Source organism: Schistocerca nitens, chromosome 4 (assembly GCF_023898315.1).
Source record: "Schistocerca nitens isolate TAMUIC-IGC-003100 chromosome 4, iqSchNite1.1, whole genome shotgun sequence".
NCBI lineage: Eukaryota > Metazoa > Arthropoda > Insecta > Orthoptera > Acrididae > Schistocerca > Schistocerca nitens.
The window spans coordinates 304,398,706-304,421,147 of record NC_064617.1 but is presented as its reverse complement, the minus strand read 5'-3'; the positions used below and the strand labels follow the sequence as shown (position 1 = coordinate 304,421,147).

Genomic DNA, 22,442 nt, shown 5'->3' with positions numbered 1-22,442 from the left:
AGAATGACACGGCGGTCAGATAGTGGCCTGAAGACGGAGTGCTCTTTTTTACTACCATCTGCCTCCCTTATATTCCTCTCCCGTCCACCACAACATCCAGCGTCACAACAATGAAAATCTGCTATTATACAATGACTCACAAAAGTATTCGGCCACCAGTGTTATGTTTTATTTTTGCTTCATTATATACGGGCATCACATATTACAGGAGCAGTCTCGGCACAAAATGGTATAGGACTATGTAATAACTAACAGAACCGCATTATCCTATTTGCAAACTTAACTTAAACAACACAAGAAACATGCCCACTATCACAGCCACAAAAGTTTTCGGCCAGCAAGCATAACGATCACAACCTTGTACATTTTAATACCTTGTATGCAGTCCTTTTTGCTTAATCACTTGTTCCAAGCGTTTAGGCATGCTGTGAACGAACTTTCACGTATAATCGGTACTCATTTGTCGCCATTCTTCCAGAATTCTTTCCTTTATAGCTCGTTTTGATGTCACTGGCGTTTGTCGTACTTGTCGCTTCAATTCACTTCAAAGATTTTCTATTGGGTTCAAGTCTGGACGCTGAGAAGGGGTATCCAAAACCTTAGGGCAAATATACAGCGTCCATAGTCTCACAATATCCGCTTTATGCTTCGGATCATTGTCTTGATACAATTTGAACGTCCTCGAAAACCCGAAACCTGTAGCACTTTGCGGTAAGTTCTCCTTTAGGATGTTCAGATACTTATGCTTGTCCATTGTACCTTCAATGAGTGCTAATTCACCTACCCCAGATGACGACATGGAACCTCAAATCATTACACCTCCACATCGTGTTCAACTGTGGGTTGCAGATGCTTCGATTGAAATTCTTCTCGTGGTTCTCTCCAAGTCATAAGTCTTCCGTTTGAGGAGAAAAGCTGCACTTGACATTCATCGACGAAAATTACTTCCTCCCACCAACTGACACTTTTATTTACGTGCTGCTTCGCGAAGTCTAATCGTTGGTTTCTATTCCTCTCATTTATCATAGGCTTCTTCCTGCTTACTCGACCATTATACCCCTGTCGTCTGATAATTCGTCGGACTGTTTCAGGGTGCACTCCTTCCCATATTCCTGCTGCACCGCGGCTACAATTTTCGCTGTCGACAACCTCGGATATGTTTTAATTTTGCTTATTACTCCAGTTTCCTCTCTTCTACTCAGCTTCTTTGATCGCCCTGTTTTTGGTTTATGTTCAATTATATCTTCTCTGTTGAATCTTCGCATAATATCACCTACAGTACTCTTACTCATTTGTAACAATGCGGCAATCTGTCTTTCGGAACATCCTTTAGCGCGATGGAAAATAACAGGCTGTCTCTTTTCAAATGTATTGTTTCCTTTCCGCTCCATCGTACTGTGCACCCTGCGCGTTAACAACGCGGAAACGTAGCACACAATGAGCCTGCTCGGTCTACAGATAGCACCACCGCCGCCTATACGACGTGTGCCCGAGTAATAAAGTGACTGCATGTTGTGAGATCTTATAATGCAAATATACATTGCACGTAGTTAATTATATTATACAGCGACCTGCTTGTGCCACATTGTCAGACAATATTCACACTACAGAATTGACCGGCAATTGCTCCTCGTGGGCCTCAAATGTTCGAAGAGAACTTCACATTTCAAGAACAATGAGGGTAGTCGAATACTTTTGTGATGCAATGTACTTTTAATCCTTAAACTAAGGTGACCAGACGTCCAAATTTTCTCGGAACAGTCCCCAATTTTCATGCTTTGTCCTCAATTCCTTTAAAACTGATTGATAACAACAAAAGTCCTCAATATCTTGTTTTTTCTCCTCAATTTCTGAAATTTTCCAAAATAATTGAAACAGGAATTTTATGATGAACATTTTAAACTAGAACTCAACTGAATATATCAATGCAGTCAAATTATTAATTGTATGTAACTGTAAGAAAATGTGCTAGTAAACGCGTGGAGCTATTTTGTGGTACGAGTGAATTTTTCCTTTAATTTAGAAGTTAGCTATGCTCATGGAAGAAAGGCCGAGGCAGCAAACTAGGACATCTAGATAATCGTGGTGTTATTTCGTTTCTGTTTTAATTGAAATATTTGTAGAATGAGAAACAAATCTAATCTTTTTCAGCGTCGATAAACAACTTATGACTTTGTGTTCCTGGCTATTATTTGTTGTATACGTCAAATTTTAAGAAAATGACAGCTAATTTGTTTGAGATAAGGCAATGCAGTTCTTTTCTTGTGCTGCGAGTCTCGGACACTAAGAGCAGACTTACCGACAGACACCGAATCATTTTCATGTATGGGTGCGATGAACTGCACTTACCTTTTACTCCTTTCAGATACACTATGTGATCAAAAGTATCCGGACACCTGGCTAAAAACGACTTACAATTTCGTGGCGCCCTCCATCGGTAATGCTGGAATTCAACATGGTGTTCGCCCACTCTTAGCCTTGATGACGCAATCGCCATCCCTGAATTGCTCTTCAACACTGGGAAGCAAGAAGGTGCTTAAAACATCAATGTAGGCCTGTACTGTGATAGTGCCACGCAAAACAACGAGCAGTGTAAGCTCCCTCCATGAAAAACATGACCACGCCATAACACCACCGCCTCCGAATTTTACTGTTGGCACTACACACGCTGGCAGATGACGTTCACCGGGAATTCGCCATACCCACATCGCGCCATCGGATCGCCACATTGTGTACCGTGATTCGTCACTCCACACAACGTTTTTCCACTGTTCAATCGTTCAATGTTTACGCTCCTTACACCAAGCGAGACGTCGTTTGGCATTTACCGGCGTGGTGTGTGTTTTATAAGTAGCCGACCTCCAGCCTAACCTAGTACTTGCAGTGGATCCTGATGCAGTTTGGAATTCCTGTGTGATGGTCTGGATAGATGTCTGCCTATTACACATTACGACCCTCCTCTACTGTCGGCGGTCTCTGTCAGTCAACAGACGAGGTCGGCCCGTACGCTTTTTTACTGTACGTGTCCCTTCACGTTTCCACTTCACAATCACATCGGAAACAGTGGACCTAGGGATGTTTAGGAGTGTGAAAATGTCGCGTACAGGCGTAAGACACAAGTGACACCCAATCACCTGAACACGTTCAAAGTCTATGAGTTCCGCGGAGCGCTCCATTCAGCTCTCTCACGATGTCTAATGGTTCAAATGACTCTGAGCACTATGGGACTTAACTTCTAAGGTGATCAGTTCCCTAGAACTTAGAACTACTTAAACATAACTAACCTAAGAACATCGCACACATCCATGCCCGAGGCAAGATTCGAACCTTCGACCGTAGCGGTCGCGCGGTTCCAGACTGTAGCGCCCAGAACCGCTCCGCCACCTCGTCCGGCGATGTCTAATGACTACTGAGGTAGCTGATATGGAGTACCTGGCAGTAGGTGGCAGCACGATTCACCTAATATGAAAAACGTATGTTTTTGGGATGTCCGGATACTTTTGGTCACATAGTGGATGTTGAAAGCGAAGTTCAAAACCTAACTTGTGAATACGTGATCAGTTATCCACAGAAAATAATACCAGAGCTAAATGCTTTAGTTATGAGGAAAGTAGAGGCAATGTGCTTGCTTTCGTCAGAGTAAGTAAGGACTTGTTATGTAGCCGTTCCATATGCTTTTGAAAACAATTCGGTCTTTTAATTTTCCCTCTTTTCCTGTTATCTCCTCATTTGCTAAGTTATTTCGCTGTTTGATTTGAAATTAAATTTTTTCGCCCTTTGCCACCCCTAAAATTTTGCCACCCTAGGCGGCTGCCTAATCTTGCCTAGTGGTAGAAACGGTCCTTGGTGCATATCAAGTAGTTAGCGGTCGGGTCGTTTGCCTAACAGTATTGCATCCTCCGGAGACTGTTGATTTAAAACTTTTTAAGACGTTGCAACTAAGAATATGACGCATTGGGCCCAGAGACTCACATAACCATTGCCACAATACAGCTCTCTGAGCAAGCATTTCCTCTCAGCAATCCTTCTGCTGCATTTTAGTCGTATAGGGGCGATTTGCCTTGCAGTCAGCGGTGTTAAACACATTACAAAGAAGGCTTATTCGTTTTATGTACTAGCTGAACGTTTCGCTCACTTATATTTCGTCATAGTATTCAGATAAAACTTGCATTATGAAGCTCCTTGGTTTTTTACGCACAGAGATGAAACCGATAAAATTATAGTATATTTCCAGGTATAACTATACTAGATGGAACAGCCGAAAGTAGAATTCCATCCTTGCAGACATTAATTTTCTATGAAACTGGCATACTTTCTTTGAAAATGTTTCAGTGGTCCAGGAATTAACTACCTGCTTTAAGTTTCGGTGACGTTCGGTGGAGAGACATTTCTCTCTCTATGGAGTGTTTGCCGTAATGTTGAGATGATACGTCCTTTTTTTTCCACGAATAAATCCGGAACTTTCCATTTCGCGTGAGAGTGAATCAAATGAAAACCGAAAAAAAGTATTTATTGTGTAGAAGCGACACAAGCAACAAAAATCTGTATCACAGGTACAGTGGCACTTCGCCAACGCTAACAAAGTACCCTAATTCCTGTAGAAACTAATTCATCCGAGAGATAGTTTTGCTTTACATTGCTTCTTTGAGTGGTCAAAACATATGGAAATCGATGGGTAAAATTTCTGGTGAGTATGACGAACGCGAAAGAGACCAAAATTACATGTCTACGATAGTCAAAACTGTCGCTCAGGCGATATGAGGAGAATGTTGCAGCAGATCAACAACATACAGCAATCGACGTCGTTTCGATATTACTGCACAACATAGGTAACGATTTTTTTTTTTTTCAGAGAGTTGTGAGTGCGATACATTAGCGACAGTGAATCGTTTCAGCTTGCAGTATCATGAGATGATGCCTTTTTTCGGCCCTTAAGAGGGGCAGCATAATGTTCTCTGCTGACGCTGTGTTCGGAACAACTTTGGTTTGGATGTTGACGAACTGGTTCAAAATGGTTCAAATGGCTCTGAGCACTATGGGACTTAACTGCTGAGGTCATCAGTCCCCTAGAACTTAGAACTACTTAAACCTAACTAAACTAAGGACATCACACACATCCATGCCCGAGGCAGGATTCGAACCTGCGACCGTAGCGATCGCGCGGTTCCAGACTGTAGCGCCTAGAACCGCTCGGCCACTCCGGCCGGCGAAGAACTGGTCATTCCTTACCAGCTTTCTTTAAGTCCGGATACAGATACTCAACTCATATGTCAACTCAGTCTAACGTTCTTTCATGGTAGACACCTCCTTTTGAATGAAATGATCCGCACTGGCTGTAAAATACTTTTTATTAAAAGTAGCGATCGGCAACTGAAGATGCATCCTCAGGTGGTAGAGATTAACAAATAATAGCGGAAAGGTAACTGCCTTAGAACCACTCCTCACCATTCACGCTAAGTTATAAACAAATAGAACGCTAAAATCGGTAGTTTATAGTTAAAATGAAGGGGTTGACAGAACCGTGCCACGAGCAGAAAGGTGGTTCAAATGGTTGAAATGGCTCTGAGCATTATGGGACTAAACATCTGAGGTCATCAGTCCCCAAGAACGTAGAACTAATTAAACCTAACCTAAGGACATCACACACAACCATGCCCGAGGCAGGATACGAACCTGCGACCGTAGCGGTAGCGCGGTTCCAGACTGAAGAGCCTAGAACCGCTCGGTCACTATGTGGTTTCGGAAACGCAGAATGCTGGAAAAGATCAAGAGAAGGAGAAGATATGAAAGACTATAGTGGCTGCGGAAAGGCACATTATTACAAGAACGCAGTTCTGTTGTTGTTGTTGTTGTAGTCTTCAGTCCTGAGACTGATTTGATGCAGCTCTCCATGCTACTCTATCCTGTGCAAGCTTCTTCATCTCCCAGTACCTACTGCAACCTACATCATTCTGAATCTGCTTATTGTATTCATCTCTTGGTCCCCCTCTACGATTTTTACTCTCCACGCTGCCCTCCAGTACCAAACTGATGATCTCTTGATGCCTCAGAACATGTCCTACCAACCGATCCCTTCTTCTAGTCAAGTTGTGCCACAAACTCCTCCCCAATTCTATTCAATACCTCCTCATTAGTTACGTGATCTACCCATCTAATCTTTAGCATTCTTCTGTAGCACCACATTTCGAAAGCTTCTATTCTCTTCTTGTCCATGTTTCACTTCCATACATGGCTACACTACATACAAATATTTTCAGAAACGACTTCCTGACACTTAAAACTATACTCGATGTTAACAAATTTCTCTTCTTCAGAAACGCTTTCCTTGCCATTGCCAGTCTACATTTTATATCCTCTCTACTTCCACCATCATCAGTTATTTTGCTCCCCAAATAGCAAAACTCCTTTACTACTATAAGTGTCTCATTTCCTAATCTAATTCCCTCAGCATCACCCGACTTAATTAGAATACATTCTATCATCCTCGTTTTGCTTTTGTTGATGTTCATCTTATACCCTCCTTTCAAGACGCTGTCCATTCCGTTCAACAGCTCTTCCAAGTCCTTTGCTGTCTCTGACAGAATTACAACGTCATGGGCAAACCTCAAAGTTTTTATTTCTTCTCCATGGATTTTAATGCCTACTCCGAAATTTTCTTTTGTTTCCTTTACTTCTTACTCAATATACATATTGAATAGCATCGGGGAGGGGCTACAACCCTGTCTCACTTCATTCCCAACCACTGCTTCCCTTTCATGCCTCTCGACTCTTATAACTGCCATCTGGTTTCTGTACCAATTGTAAATAGCCTTTCGCTCCCTGTATTTTACCCCTGCCACCTTCAGAATTTGAAAGAGAGTATTCCAGTCAACATTGTCAAAAGCTTTCTCTAAGTCTACAAATGCTAGAAACGTAGGTTTGCCTTTCCTTAATCTTTCTTCTAAAATAAATCGTAAGGTCAGTATTGCCTCACGTGTTCCAACATTTCTACGGAATCCAAACTATTCTTCCCAGAGGTCGACTTCTACCAGTTTTTCCATTCGTCTGTAAAGAATTCGCGTTAGTATTTTGCAGCGGTGACTTATTAAACTGATAGCTCGGTAATTTTCACATCTGTCAACACCTGCTTTCTTTGGGATAGGAATTATTACATTCTTCTTGAAGTCTGAGGGTACTTCGCCTGTCTCATACATCTTCCTCACCAGATGGTAGAGTTTTGTCAGGACTGGCTCTCCCAAGGCTGTCAGTAGTTCTAATGGCATGTTGTCTACTCCCGGGGCCTTGTTTCGACTTACGTCTTTCTAACGTACGAAAACGTCGCCTTTAATAGCCTGCCAGTTTGGGCCGTTCGGAGTAAGCATCTGGTGTTCGTCGTACGCAAATAAAACGGCCTCGAGCATTTGCGAGATCAAAGACGGAGGGAATGGTAATGCAGCAACTACATGCCTCGTGCGTCACCCGAAAAAAGGGCGGCAAGCGGAGCGGAGCGCAAGTAGAGGGAGGAGGAACGGCCGAGGGCGCCGGAGAGAGACAGCGAGCGCCGGCGCTGGCCAAACAAGGGGCGCAGGGGCGCTTAGCGGCCGGCCACGGCGAAAAGCTCTCTGCCCAAGCACTTGGGCCCTACGCGTCTGACGTCACGGCCGTCCATCTCCACGAGATGGCGCAGCCGCGCAGGGCTGGGAGGCACTGCTTGGCCTCCAGTACGGCGGAGTCTCAGCTTCCCTGGCACTCCTTTTAACATTGGATATGGTGGCTGGTAAGCTACTGCTAGAGGTCTGCGCGGACGCCGACATCCCCAGTTACTTTGTGGTTAAAAGCGAATACTGTCAATATTACGATTTTCGTCCATTTGGATCCCATATGATCGATAGGTAAAGAGACGAGGGCTAGTAGAAATTCTTCGGTAACAGAAGATATATTGAATTTAATTGATGAAACGAGAAAATATAAAAATGCAGTAAATGAAGCAGGCAAAAAGGAATACAAACGTCTCAAAAATGAGATCGACAGGAAGTGCAAAATGGCTAAACAGGGATCGCTATACGACAAATGCAAGGATGTAGAGGCATATCTCACTAGGGGTAAGATAGATACTGCCTACAGGAAAATTAAAGAGACCTTTCGAGAAAACAGAACCACTTGTATGAATATCAAGTGCTCAGATGGAAACCCACTTCTAAGCAAAGAAGAGAAAGCAGAAAGGTGGAAGGAATATATAGAGGGTCTATACAAGTGCGATCTACTCGAGGACAGTATTATGGAAATGGAAGAGGATGTAGATAATATGAAATGGGAGATACGATACTGCGTGAAGAGTTTGACAGAGCACTGAAAGACCTGAGACGAAACAAGGCCCCCCGAGTAGACAACATTCCATTAGAACTACTGACGGCCTTGGGAGAGCCAGTCCTGACAAAACTCTCCCATCTGATGAGCAAGATGTATGAGACAGGCGAAATACCCTCAGACTTCAAGAAGTATGTAATAATTCCAATCCCAAAGGAAGCAGGTGTTGATAGATGTGAAAAATACCGAACTATCACTTTAATAAGTCATGGCTGCAAAATAATAACGGGAATTCCTTACAGACGAATGGAAAAACTGGTAGAAGCAGACCTCGGGGAAGATCAGTTTGGATTCCGTAGAAAAGTTGGAACACGGAAGCAATACTGACCCAGCGACTTATCTTAGAAAATAGATTAAGGAAAGGCAAACCTGCGTTTCTAGCATTTGTAGACTTAGAGAAAGCTTTTGACAATGTTGACTGGAATACTGAAGGTGGCAGGGGTAAAACACAGGGAGCGATAGGCTACTTACAATTTGTACAGAAAGCAGATGGCAGTTATAAGAGTCGAGGGACATGAAAGGGAGGCCGGCCGAAGTGGCCGTGCGGTTAAAGGCGCTGCAGTCTGGAACCGCAAGACCGCTACGGTCGCAGGTTCGAATCCTGCCTCGGGCATGGATGTTTGTGATGTCCTTAGGTCAGTTAGGTTTAACTAGTTCTAAGTTCTAGGGGACTAATGACCTCAGAAGTTGAGTCCCATAGTGCTCAGAGCCATTTGAACCATTTGACAGTGGTTGGGAAGTGAGTGAGACAGGGTTGTAGCCTCTCCCCGATGTTATTCAATCTGTATATTGGGCAAGCAATAAAGGAAACAAAGAAAAATTCAGAGTAGGAATTAAAATCCATGGAGAAGAAATAAAAAAGTTGAGCTTTGCCGATGACATTGAATTCTATCAGAGACAGCAAAGGACCTGGAAGAGCAGTTGAACGGAATGGACAATGTCTTGAAAGGAGGAAATAAGATGAACATCAAAGAAAATAAAACGAGGATAATGAAATGTAGTCTAATTAAGTCGGTTGATGCTGAGGGAATTAGATTAGGAATTGAGACACTTAAGGAGTTTTGCTATATGGGGAGCAAAATAACTGATGATGGTCAAAGTAGAGGGGATATAAAATGTAGACTTGCAATGGCAAGGAAAGCGTTTCTAAAGAAGAGAAATTTGTTAACATCGAGTATAGATTTAAGTGTCAGGAAGTCGTTTCTGAAAATATTTGTATGTAGTGTAGCCATGTATGGAAGTGAAACGTGGACGTTAAATAGTTTGGACAAGAAGAGAATAGAAGCTTTCGAAATGTGGTGCTACAGAAGAATACCGAAGATTAGATGGGTAGATCAGATAACTAATGTGGAGATATTGAATAGAATTAGGGAGAAATTTGAGGCACAACTTGACTAGAAGAAGGGATCGGTTGGAAGGGCATGTTCTGAAGCATCAAGGGATCACCAGTTTAGTATTGGAGGGCGGGTGGAGGGTAAAAATCGTAGAGGGAGAACAAGAGATGAATACACTAAGCAGATTCAGAAGGATGTAGGTTGCAGTAGATACTGGGAGATGAAGAAGCTTGTACAGGATAGAGTAGCATGGAGAGCTGCATCAAACCAGTCTCTGGACTGAAGACAACAACATCATGATCGATAGTAATTTTTTTTCGGGTCCTCAGTCTTCTGACTGGTTTGATACGACTCACCACGAACTCCTATCCTATGCCAGCTTTTTCATCTCAACGTAGAAGTTGCAACCTATGTCCTCAATTATTTGCTGCACGTATTCCAATCTCTGTCTTCCTCTACAGTTTTTGCCCTCTACAGCTCCCTCTAGTACCATGGAAGTCATTCTCTGACGTCTTAACAGATGTCCTACCATCCTGTCTCTTCTCCTTGTCAGTGTTTTCCACATATTCCTTTTGTCTCTGATTCACTGGAGAGCTCTTCATTCCTTACATTATCTGTCCACCTAATTTTCAACAGTCTTCTGTAGCGCCACGTCTCAAATGCTTCTAGTCCCTTCTGCTTCGGTTTTCACACAGTCCGTGTCTCACTGCCATACAGTGCTGGTCTCCAAATGTTCATTCTCAGTAATTTCTTCCTCAGATTACGACCTATGCTTGACACTAGTAGACTTCTCTTGGCCATGAATGGCCGTTTCGAAAGTGCTAGTCTGTTCTCTATTTCATCTTTGCTCTGTCCATCAAGGGTTATTTTGCTGTATTGGATGCAGAATTCCTTAGCTTCATCTACTTCGTGATCACCAGTTCAGATGTTAAGTTTTTCGCTGTTCTCTTTTCTCCTACTTCTCATTACTTTCGTCTGTCGTTGATTTACTCGCAATTCATGTTCTTTACTCATTCGGCTGTTCATTTCATTCAATAGATCCCGTAATTCTTCTCTTCTTTTGCTCAGGATAGCATCAGTGAATCTTATTATTGATATCCTTCAAGATTTAATTTTAATTCCACTCTTGAACCTTTCATGTCTGTCATTGCTTCTTCGACGCATAGATTGAACAGCAGGGGCAGAGGACTACATCCCTGTCTTACACCCTTTGCAATCCGTCCATTTCGTTCTTGGTCTTCCACTCTTATTGATCCCTCTTGTTTCTTGTACATGTTGTGTATCACCCATCTTACGTCATAGCTTATCCCGATTTTTTCGAATTTCGAACGTTTCGCACCATTCTACATTGTCGAACGCTTCGTACAGTTTGAAAAATCCTATGAACGTGTCTTTATTTTTCTTCAGTCTTGCTTCCGTTATCAACCGCAACGTCAGGACTGCTTCTCCGGTGCCTTTACCGTTTCTAAAGCCAGACTGGTTGTCATATAACGGATAGTCAATGTTCTTTTCCGTTCTTCTGTATATTATTTTTGTCAGCAGCTTGGACACATAAGCTGTTCCTGTCAGATAATTGTCACACTTGTCGGCTGCTGCAATCTTAGGAATTGCGTGGATGATTTTTTCCCGAAAGTGTGATGGTATATCGTCCGTCTCATACATTCTACAAACCAGTGATTTTACAAATTCTGATGGAATGTTATCTATCCTTTCTGCCTTATCTGTTTTAAGTATTCCAAAGCTCCATACTAGTAACCTGTATTATTTTAAGTCATTCGCTTTTATTTATTAAATGACGCTCAGTTGGGCACTAAGAAAAGTAACGTACTGTATAATTAAAAAAAAAAAAAAAAGCCTCTCTGTTGTTCTCAAATCTCCGAACTTATGATATCTGCACTCTTATCTTCACACTCTGTATCTGTTTTCACATTGAGCCTGAAACATAACTATTATTGAGAGAACTAATTTTGAAACAATTTAGCCAATATCATTTTTTTTTTTTTCAACTCACCTCCACATGGAACAAAGACAGCACCCGTGCGTGTGTTTGTGTGTGAACTAATTTTGAAATAATTTAGCCAAAACAATTTTTTTTCAAGTCACCACCATATGGAACAAAGTGAGCACCCGTGTGTGTGTGTGTGTGTGTGTGTGTGTGTGTGTGTGTGCGTGCGTGCGGAGCTTACGATCGCTCAACGTCGAGGTTATCACCGCCCACAAAATCAGATATAAAATGTGATTTGCGACTGCTACCAGAACAAGAAGGGTCGAACAACATTTTTAGTTTCTCTACTTCCGTCGGTGACAATGAAAACGAGTCAGCTGCAAGATACATATTTGCTTGGCTGAGTGGTCCGTTTGATATCAAATGAAAAGTGAATAAAAAAATAATAAAGAGAACACTTCTTTACAAAGACGACTAAGCGGACTGTGTTAAGTCGCAGTCGGCCTCTTATGGGTTAATCGGTACCGTCCGACCACCGTGTCATCCTCAGACAATGGCGTAGTTTAGATGCACGTTGAGGGGCGTGGGGTAGCACACCGCTCTCCCTGTTTCTTCACATTCGAGTAGCACCTCGTCTGCAGCACGAGGTGAATGGACCCCATTCCTGTCCTCCCAACAAGGAAACCTCCCTGGCAATACCGGGAATTGAACCAAGGTCCTCCCTAAGGTAGTCAGCCATGCAGACTGCTTAGCTACTGCGACAGAGGGTGCGGGGGAGGTGTAAGTTATTACTAAAGGCAATAGAAAAGAAGTTCTGATGTTACGCTTGACAATGCGAGCAAGATTTAAGAAAAATAAGGACACTTTCATAGGATTTGTCGACTTATAAAAGGCGTTCGACGCTGAAAAAATATGCGAAATTTTCGATACTCGCAGGAAAATAGATGTAAACTATTGGGAAAGACGGACAATATTTATATGTACAGGAACCAATAGGGAACAAACAAAGTGGAAGACCAAGAAAGCAGTGTTCGAATTAAAACGGGCACAAAAGAGAGAGCCAGTCCTCCCCTACAAATCACTTTTTACATAGACAGAGGTAATGACAGGAATAAGACAGAGATTAAGAGTGGGATTAAAATTCAGGGTGAAAGTATCAGTTCGCTGATGACTTTACTATCTTCAGTAAAAGTGAGAGAGCCGGAGTTGCCGCGTGGTTTGAAGCGCCATGTCACGGACTGCGCGGCCGCTCCCGCAGAAGGTTCGAGTCCTCCCTCGGGCATGAGTGTGTGTGTGTTGTTCTTAGCATAAGTTATTTTAAGTAGTGTGTAAGTCTAGGGACAGGTGACCTCAGCAGTTTGGTCCCTTAGGAAGTCCCACACATTTATTTAAAAGAACTACGGCATCCGTTGACGGAATGTTTAATCAGTACGAAATGTGTATTGAGAGTAAATCGAAGAAAGATGAAAGTTATGAGGAGTAGCAGCTAAGAAATTAATGACAAAATTACCATCAAAATTGTGAACCAATTAATGGACGAAGTTAAGGAATTCTGCTACCACTGGACACACATTCGGGAGGAGGACGACGGCTCAATCCCGCGTCCGGCCATCCTGATTTAGGTTTTCCGTGATTTCGCTAAATCGCTGCAGGCAAATGCCGGGATGGTTCCTTTGAAAGGGCACGGCCGACTTCCTTCCCCATCCTTCCCTAATCCGATGAGACCGATGACCTCGCTGTCTGGTCTCCTTCCCCAAAACAACCCAACCCAATTCTGCTACCTTGGGAGCATAATAACAAGTGACGAACGAGACAATGACGACACAAAAAGCAGACTAGCACAGGCAAAGAGGGCGTTCCTGGCCAAGAGTACTCGTATAAAATAGAAACTTTAATTGCAGAAAAAACTTTCTTAGATGGACGTCTGGAGCACAGCATTGTATGGTGGTGAATCATGAACAATGGGATGTTCGGAACAGAAGACAAGTAAAGTGTTTAAGATTTTGAACTGTGCAAGGATACTGAAAATTAAGTGGACTGGTAAGATAAGAAATGAGGAGGTTCTCCGTAGATCCGGCGAGAAAAGGACTATACGGAAAACACTGCGAGGAAGAAGGGACAGGAATTATAGGACTTGCGTTAAAACAGGAACTAGAAGGAACTATAGAGGGTAAAAACAGTAGAGGAAAACAGAGATAGAGTACATCCAACAAATTACTGACGACGTTGGATGTAAGTGCCACTCTGAGAGGAAGAGATCGGCAAAGCAGGGGAATTCCTGGGGGCGGTATCAAACTAGACAGAAGACTGATGGCGCCAAAAGAAAATGTATTTTCATAAGACTTGACAAAGAAACTATCAGAGTGCAACTATGTTGGCTGGAATGCACAGTGCCCTGGAGAGCGTAGATGCAGTGTTGATAGCTGCAAGGCCAAAGATAGTCACATCCCCTTCTATCGGCTTTTCCGGACAGTTACACGCGCATCCTATTTTTGTCGTACCAGCAACTGCTTTACAGCTAAGGCATTCCTGTTTCGTTTGGATTAACAGCTGCCTCTTAACTAATTATCGAAAGCTGGTGAAAAGCGACATGAACGCTATTGTAGGACACTCCATCGTCTGTCCATGTTCTGACTTTTGTGTTTAAGTACTAGATAAGTAATGTACCGTGTAAAATAAGTGAATATCTCAATATCTGACAACGTTTATTATATCGGTAACCGTAGCTCTCTAATTGTAATTAACGAACTAAATTGCAGACGTTTCACAGCATGTAATATGAGACGACAACTGCTACAACAATTTCATTTTACTCCTCCATGTTGCGAATGTGCTCCATAGAAACATTCATAACATTTTTTATTAATTACGATAGAACACCAGAACTGATCCAACGTAACAAGAATATGGTGAGCAAGATGTATGAGACAGGCGAAATACCCTCAGACTTCAAGAAGAATATGAGAATTCCAATCCCAAAGAAAGCAGGTGTTGACAGATGTGAAAATTACCGAACTATCAGTTTAATAAGTCACCGCTGCAAAATACTAACGCGAATTCTTTACAGACGAATGGAAAAACTGGTAGAAGCGGACCTCGGGGAAGATCAGTTTGGATTCCGTAGAAATGTTGGAACACGTCAGGCAATACTGACCTTACGACTTATCTTAGAAGAAAGATTAAGGAAAGGCAAACCTACGTTTCTAGCATTTGTAGACTTAGAGAAAGCTTTTGACAATGTTGACTGGAATACTCTCTTTCAAATTCTGGAGGTGGCAGGGGTAAAATACAGGGAGCGAAAGGCTATTTACAATTTGTACAGAAACCAGATGGCAGTTATACGAGTCGAGGGACATGAAAGGGAAGCAGTGGTTGGGAAGGAAGTGAGACAGGGTTGTAGCCTCTCCCCGATGTTATTCAATCTGTATATTGAGCAAGCAGTAAAGGAAACAAAACAAAATTTCGGAGTCGGAATTAATATCCATGGAGAAGAAATAAAAACTTTGAGCTTTGCCGATGACTTTGTAATTCTGCCAGAGACAGCAAAGGACCTGGGAGAGCATTTGAACGGAATGGGCAGTGTCTTGAAAGGAGGATATAAGATGAACATCAATAAAAGCAAAACGAGAATAATGGAATGTAGTCAAATTAAATCGGGTGATGGTGCGGGAATTAGATTAGGAAATGAGACGCTTAAAGTAGTAGGTTGGCTTGTGGGATTGAAGGGACCAGCTTAAAATAGTAAATGAGTTTTGCCATTTGGGGAGCAAAATAATTGATGATGGTCGAAGTGGGATATAAAATGTAGACTGGCAATGGCAAGGAAAGCGTTTCTGAAGAAGAGAAATTTGTTAACATCGAGTATAGATTTAAGTGTCAGGAAGTCATTTCTGAAAGTATTTGTATGGAGTGTAACCATGTATGGAAGTGAAACATGGACGATAAATAGTTTGGACCAGAAGAAAATAGAAGCTTTCGAAATGTGGTGCTACAGAATAATGCTGAAGATTAGATGGGTGGATCACATAACTAAAGAGGAGGTATTGAATAGGATTGGGGAGAAGAGGAGTTTGTGGCACAACTTGACTAGAAGAAGGGATCAGTTGGTAGGACATGTTCTGAGGCATCAAGGGATCACCAGTTTAGTATTGGAGGGCAGCGTGGAGGGTAAAAATCGTAGAGGGAGACCAAGAGAGATGAATACACTAAGCAGATTCAGAAGGATGTAGGTTGCAGTAAGTACTGGGAGATGAAGAAGCTTGCACAGGATAGAGTAGCGTGGAGAGCTGCATCAAACCAGTCTCAGAACTGAAGACAACAACAACAACAACATGTTGTATCAAAACATAGTCAGAATCGGCTTCTACGTTCTTAGCCAGTGAGCGTAAATTACGAGGTACAACTTCTGCAGACGGAAATCTAGGCAAGTGGAAACCTATCATTATAGTGCCGGCAAACCTGACGGATCACACTGAGTTGACAAAACTCATGGGACAACGATATGAACATATGCAGATGGCGGCAGTATCGCTCACACTAGATATAAAAGGGCAGTGCACTTGGGGAGCTGTCATTTGTACTCAGGTGATTCTTGTATAAATGTTTCCAACGTTATTATGACAGAACGACGGTAGTTAACAGATCTAGAACGCGGAATGGTAATTGGAACTAGACGCATGGGACATTCCATTTCGAAAATCGTTAGGAAATTATTCTTAGATCTACAGTGACAACAGTGTGCCGAGAATACCAAGTTTCAGACTGTATCTCTCACCACGGGCAACACAGTAGCCGACGGTCTTCACTTAACGACCGAGAGTAGCGGTGTTTGCATAGAACTGTCAGCGCTAATAGACAAGCAACACTGTTTGAAATAGCCGCAGAAGTTAATGTGGTAAGTACCACGAACATATCTGTTAGGACATTGCAGCCAAATATGGCAGCAGACGATCGAAGCGAGTGCCTCTGTTAACAGCACGACATCGCTAGGCTCGCGACCATATCGGTTGGACCCTAGACGACTGGAAAACCGTGGCCTGCTAAGGAAGTCCCGATTTAAGTTGGTACAAGCTGTGGTAGGATTCGAATGCGGCGCAGAACCCACGAAGCCATTGGCACAAGTTGTCAACAAGCCAATTTGCAAGCTGGTAGTGGGTCCATACTGGTGTGAGCTGTATTTATAGTGAATGTACTGGCTCTTCTGGCCAAAATGAACCTATCATTGACTGGAGGCCACTTGTTTTCATGGAGTTCATGTTACAAAACAACGATATCATATCACCAGGCCATGACTGGTTTGATTTGAAGAAAATTCTGGACAAAATCCTGCACCGGCAACACTTTCGCAATTGTGGGCAGCTATAGAGGCAACATGGCTCAATATTTCTGCACTGTTCTTCGAACGACTTCTTGACTCCATGCCACGTCGAGTTGCTGCAATACCCAGGGTAAAAGAAGGGTCGACACGATATTACGTATTAGGAGGTATCCCTTGACTTTTGTCGCCTCAGCGTAAAGTGATACCCCTGGATGCTACTAACACTTGCAGGTGCAGATAAGGGCTGCGGATAGCATTTATCTTATCCACGTAGACGCCTAATTACACTGTCAGCGTAAGCGTTGTGTTGCTGTGCCGTTCATGTTTCACACCTACTTGTATTTTGACAGTTACGGCTTTGTGTAACTGACGTTTTCCTGGCTTAATGAGCTTTCCACGAGATTCTGGGACGAGAATCGGATGACGTTGTCTGCTTGATATTTGACTATCAGCCATGCGGACAGCTCTCCAGATGCAGGCCCATCCCAAGTGTGGTGTCACCGCCAGACACCACACTTGCTAGGTGGTAGCTTAAATCGGCCGCGGTCCATTAGTACATGTCGGACCCGCGTGTCGCCACTGTCAGGATCGCAGACCGAGCGCCACCACAAGGCAGGTCTCGAGAGACGGACTAGCACTCGCCCCAGTTGTACGACGACGTTGCTAGCGACTACACTGACGAAGCCTTTCTCTCATTTGCCGAGAGACAGTTAGAATAGCCTTCAGCTAAGTTAATGGCTACGACCTAGCAAGGCGCCATTAACCATTTGTAACGTTGCATGTACCTCAAGATAGAGTCTCACTTGTATCATCCAGAATGCTGTATACCAAAGGACAATATAAAAGTTAAGTGTTCTCGTAGCTACGTTCTTTTCTTTATCACATTAATTACGAATCCTGTTCCAGACTTAACGCCAGACGGCGTGAGTTGACGCGTGCCCTTTCGGCTACTTCACTGTGGACTGGCTGCCTTAACAGTCCACTACACCAAGGATCGGTCCTGTCAGTGCTCCTTGATCTCATACACACAGCCGACGCTTGTTAACTATTCCCGTCCTTGCACCTACTTCAGTAAGGCAGTGACACTGCCTTCTTCGCAGTCCATCTCACTCTCTTTTCGTTCCAACGATTCCTCCAGTTCCATCATAAAAATTTCACCTCATATTGTAACCACTGGTGCTTCTCCACCACCCCTGCAGAAACATAGGCAGGAATTACTGGAAAAGGCACGCGATCTCTCCATCCTCGAGATCTCTACGTGAAAACCCACAACTTTCCTACTCACGTAACTAAAGCATTAAATTATCTTGGACTGACACTCGTTGAAAAGCTAACCTCGAAACACTACCCGCTAACCATCCAAAACAAACAGCTTAATAGGCCGAACTTGATCAATACGTACCTGCAATACCCTCATTAATCACATCTTCACCTTTGCAGATCTCGTATGAATCTCTGCCCTTCCCAGATTTTCCTCACGCTGCAGATTTTTGCCGGCCGCGGTGGCCCAGCGGTTCTAGGCGCTTCAGTTCGGAACCGCGCGACTGCTACGGTCGCAGGATCGAATCCTGCCTCGGGGATAGATGTGTGTGATGTCCTTAGGTTAGCTAGGTTTAAGTAGTCTAAGTTCTAGGGGATTGATGACCTCAGATGTTAAGTCCCATAGCGCTCAGGGCCATTTGAACCATTCTGCAAATTTTTAGGCGTCATGCACACCGCCACTTCCATTTCTTTAAATGTTTGTAACTCCTTCGAAGGTCTTACGAGTCCTGCAAAATCGATTCCCAAAGTGGCATTGTATCGCCCACCCTTGACAACCTTGATCTGGTGCCCCGCCTCTATCACTCTTCCTTATACCTCAACACTCTCCATTATCTTCTGCAGTAGGCAAAATGATTTTAACAAAACTTAACAGTCATCCTCACGCAAACTATGAAATCATTCACGAAAACTACGCGTGCTATTGACTATAACATACCTAGTCTCTACTTTTGAAACACATGATTTCTTACATCACTTCGTTTCCAGTACCATCTGAATCCGAATCAGGCACCTAGTAATTGTTATTAGAAGCCCACAGCAAGGTATTCTTATAGTTTCCCAAGCACACATACCACAATCTTACCAAAACCAATGAGATTATAATTTTTATTTTTGTCAATATATTTGTATATTTCTTAATAATATCTTGAAGATAAGACATGTTGATGATCCTGGGAGAGGTGGGGGGGTGGGGGGTGGGGGCTATTGGTAGGAATGAAAATAACAAATTAAGAAAGTAGCGTTTATCGACAATGGGTTCCTCTCTCCTCCTTCCTTACATTCTGAAATCATCCGCAATAACGCAAACAACACTCTATACAGGAACATATCACACTTACCCGAGTGATATAATTAACAAGCGTATCTACGGATAAATGGGGAAAATGTCGAATGTAACGGAGATGCGTTCCAAGCAGAGAGCTGTCGTTGGGTTTTTTTGGCGGAAAACCAGAGCATCGCAAATGCACATGGGCATTTGCACAGTGAACAAAAGCACGCTGAGTCGTTGGGCGAGGCGTCTGTCGTCATCATAACAAGGTCGCACAACCCTGTCCGATCTCACACCGTCCGACTTCCATTCGTTGAAAGACGCGCTTTGCAGGAAGCAGTTCGTGGTTATTGATGCTGCAAGACGGTGGTTGCGACGTCAACCAGTAAGGTGGTACCATACGGGCATACAGGCCTTCCCAGTTAGGTGGCGTATGGCCGTCACATTGAACAGAGATTATGTTAAAAAAGATGGTTCTGATGCCAAAAGTGTGGCCAATGATATCGTGCATTGGAATCATGAATAAAACCAACCTACTTTCAGAAACAAAAATGTGTTGTATTACTTACGGAAGGCTCCTCGTATGTACGTCTTATTTCCAAACCCACCAGAAGGAACGTTGCGCGCTTGCATTCTCAGAGCGGGACATTGATATCCGCAAGTCAACGAAAGAGTCTTCAGATCGCGAAATTCGGCATCGTAGTCGTAGTGCCGAAACACGCCTCGCATCTATTCCTAGCACCGTGAATATTGATTCAAAGGCTTCTATCAATAGCTGGCGTTTTTGACGGCGCATCCATGTGCATATTTTACAGGGCGCTCCGGTGTTCCAAGACATTAAACCGCTATTCCTATCCGCACAGTGACCTGTCCCGCCGTTTATAGCCTTTGAAATTTGGAAACAAAGCTACAGGCATGGTAAGTCTTGAAAGTAGCAACTCAAAGGAGCAAAAATGAGATAATCACTGGGGGCGGTATAGCTTGACCTTGGTACACGATGTAACGGCAGTATCATGTAAATCTCTGCACAGTAAAGAACTTGTTCTGAAGGATCGGGAAATCATATCACAGAACAATATTTATGTGTAGTCACCATTTGAGGTAACAGCTAGGGACAGTCTTTGGACTGTACGAGGGACGTAGACAAAGAAAAGAGCTCCAAGTTTATGTTACAATTTTACGTGTGGAACTGCATAAATGCGCGTTAAATGTTAAGTGAAATGTTGTATAAATCAAGTGTTTTATCAACTGGACTTACAAAAATATTAGTGTAAAACAGTTTAAGATCTGAAGCAATGTTCATCAGATTTGAATTTTAAAGGATGTACGAAGAGAGAGAAGTGCGTCATAATTTCCACACCTCAACAATACTCGCCAAGAAAATGTGCTAAATTATAGAAACATTTATTAAATACGTATCTAAAGATTTGGTTATTATTATTATTGTTATTATGGTATGTATCAGTTACAACAAATTCAAGAAGTGTTTAGCCAATGGAGGTAGGTATGTGCAGCTATTTAAACTATATAAGCACCCGACGGTCCAGACTACACACTATCCCAGTGGGGCACTTCGTTGGATGCTTCACGTAGACTCCTGGCGTCTCCAGGGTAACGTCTGTTAGGGTATTCATTTACAGTGTGACTGTCTGTATATCACCACAGCCACACGTACTGTCAATGCGAAGGCCGCGCTCATGCATGCTGTATTTTCACGCATCTTCTCCAGTCTGGTTCAAATGGCTCTGAGCACTATGGGACTTAAATTCTGAGGTCATCAGTCCCCTAGAACTTAGAACTACTTAAACCTAACTGACCTAAGGACATCACACACATCCATGCCCGAGGCAGGATTCGAACCTGCGACCATAGCGGTCGCGCGGTTTCAGATTTTAGTGCCTAGAACCGCTCGGCCATCCCGGCCGGCTCTCCAGTCTGGAATCAAGTTGTACCCACACCTTCCTCCCGAAGATGACGAAAGCCTAAGATTTTAACAGTTGGGTTGACAATAAGTTCGTGATTACCGGTTTTCGTAGTTTGCCACTTACGTTTCCACCCAGTGCCCCCGTTGAATCCGGTGGAGGGCATTTGGACTCCTTCATATGCTGGTCTTCTGGATTTTAGCCGTTTCCTAGGCAGCGAGGTTAAATCTGCGTGAAGAGCGATTGGTTCATTTTTAGAAACTTGCTGGAAAAAGTTGTAGACTTTAGTGAGTGTTGACTGTTGAAAGATCAAATATTTGGTTGCCAGTGTTTAGCAGATGGTTACACAGTGCATGTGTGATGTTGCAAATGAGACATCAGTTATTATAATAATGTTAATTAGTGTTGGAAGGTACGGGTTACAAGTTTCGTAACTTGGGGTTAAACAGTTTATAGTGGCAATGTTAAGTGGACTCCAATAGTAAAGAACATATAGAGTGAGATAGAACTTAAGTTCCGAAAACGTATTTCATTTGCAAACAATCCATGCCGGAGGAACATCCGCATCTGAGTATTATAGCAGAGGATGAAAGTACTGCTTCACTTGTAAGGCTCTTTTTATTTCTCAGTAGTTAAAACACAACCGGTTTCGGCCTCTTACATGCCCATCATCAGGTGTTATAACTTTCTCTGCACTCGCTGGCGATACACGGCATCCTGTACTCGTCCATCGCGGTGCTCGGGGTCCAGCAGAAAGTTATAACACCTGATCATGGGATATGTAAGAGTCCGAAACCGGTCGTGTTTTAACTACTGAAAAATAAAAAGAACCTTACAACCGAAGCTGTATTTTCAACCTCTGATATTTCATTAAGTGATACGTTTGCAGACTGGTAGAATATTTTTAAGACCACTGTTCTTACACCGTTTTACATGGCCGCGAGTGGACACCATTCTTTACAGAAACTTTGCTCACCCCATGTTGATACACCAACAAATCGGGCGTGGGTATGGGAACGTCCGAATGTGTGAAACGCGCCCCTTGTATTATGCCTGGCTCTCTTGCAGAATGTGGACAAACTGTCCGCCTCGGTAGCTGCGCGGTCAACGGGGCGTACTGCTAAGCGAAGGGGACCGGTTTCGATTCCCTGCCAGGTCGGAGATTTTCTTCGCTCGGTGATTTACGTGCGTAACGTCATAGCTGACTTTCCACTGTTGATATGGCTGTGTTGGCGACTCCCGAAAGCCAATAAGAAAAATAAATTAC

General features: G+C 43.2%; 1 protein-coding gene across 2 annotated transcripts in view; it reads right to left on the bottom strand.

Moving 5' to 3' along the window:
- Window positions 1-22,442, bottom strand: part of LOC126253306 (receptor-type tyrosine-protein phosphatase N2) — a 449,946-nt gene that overhangs the window by 317,359 nt on the left and 110,145 nt on the right. The window lies entirely within an intron of this gene.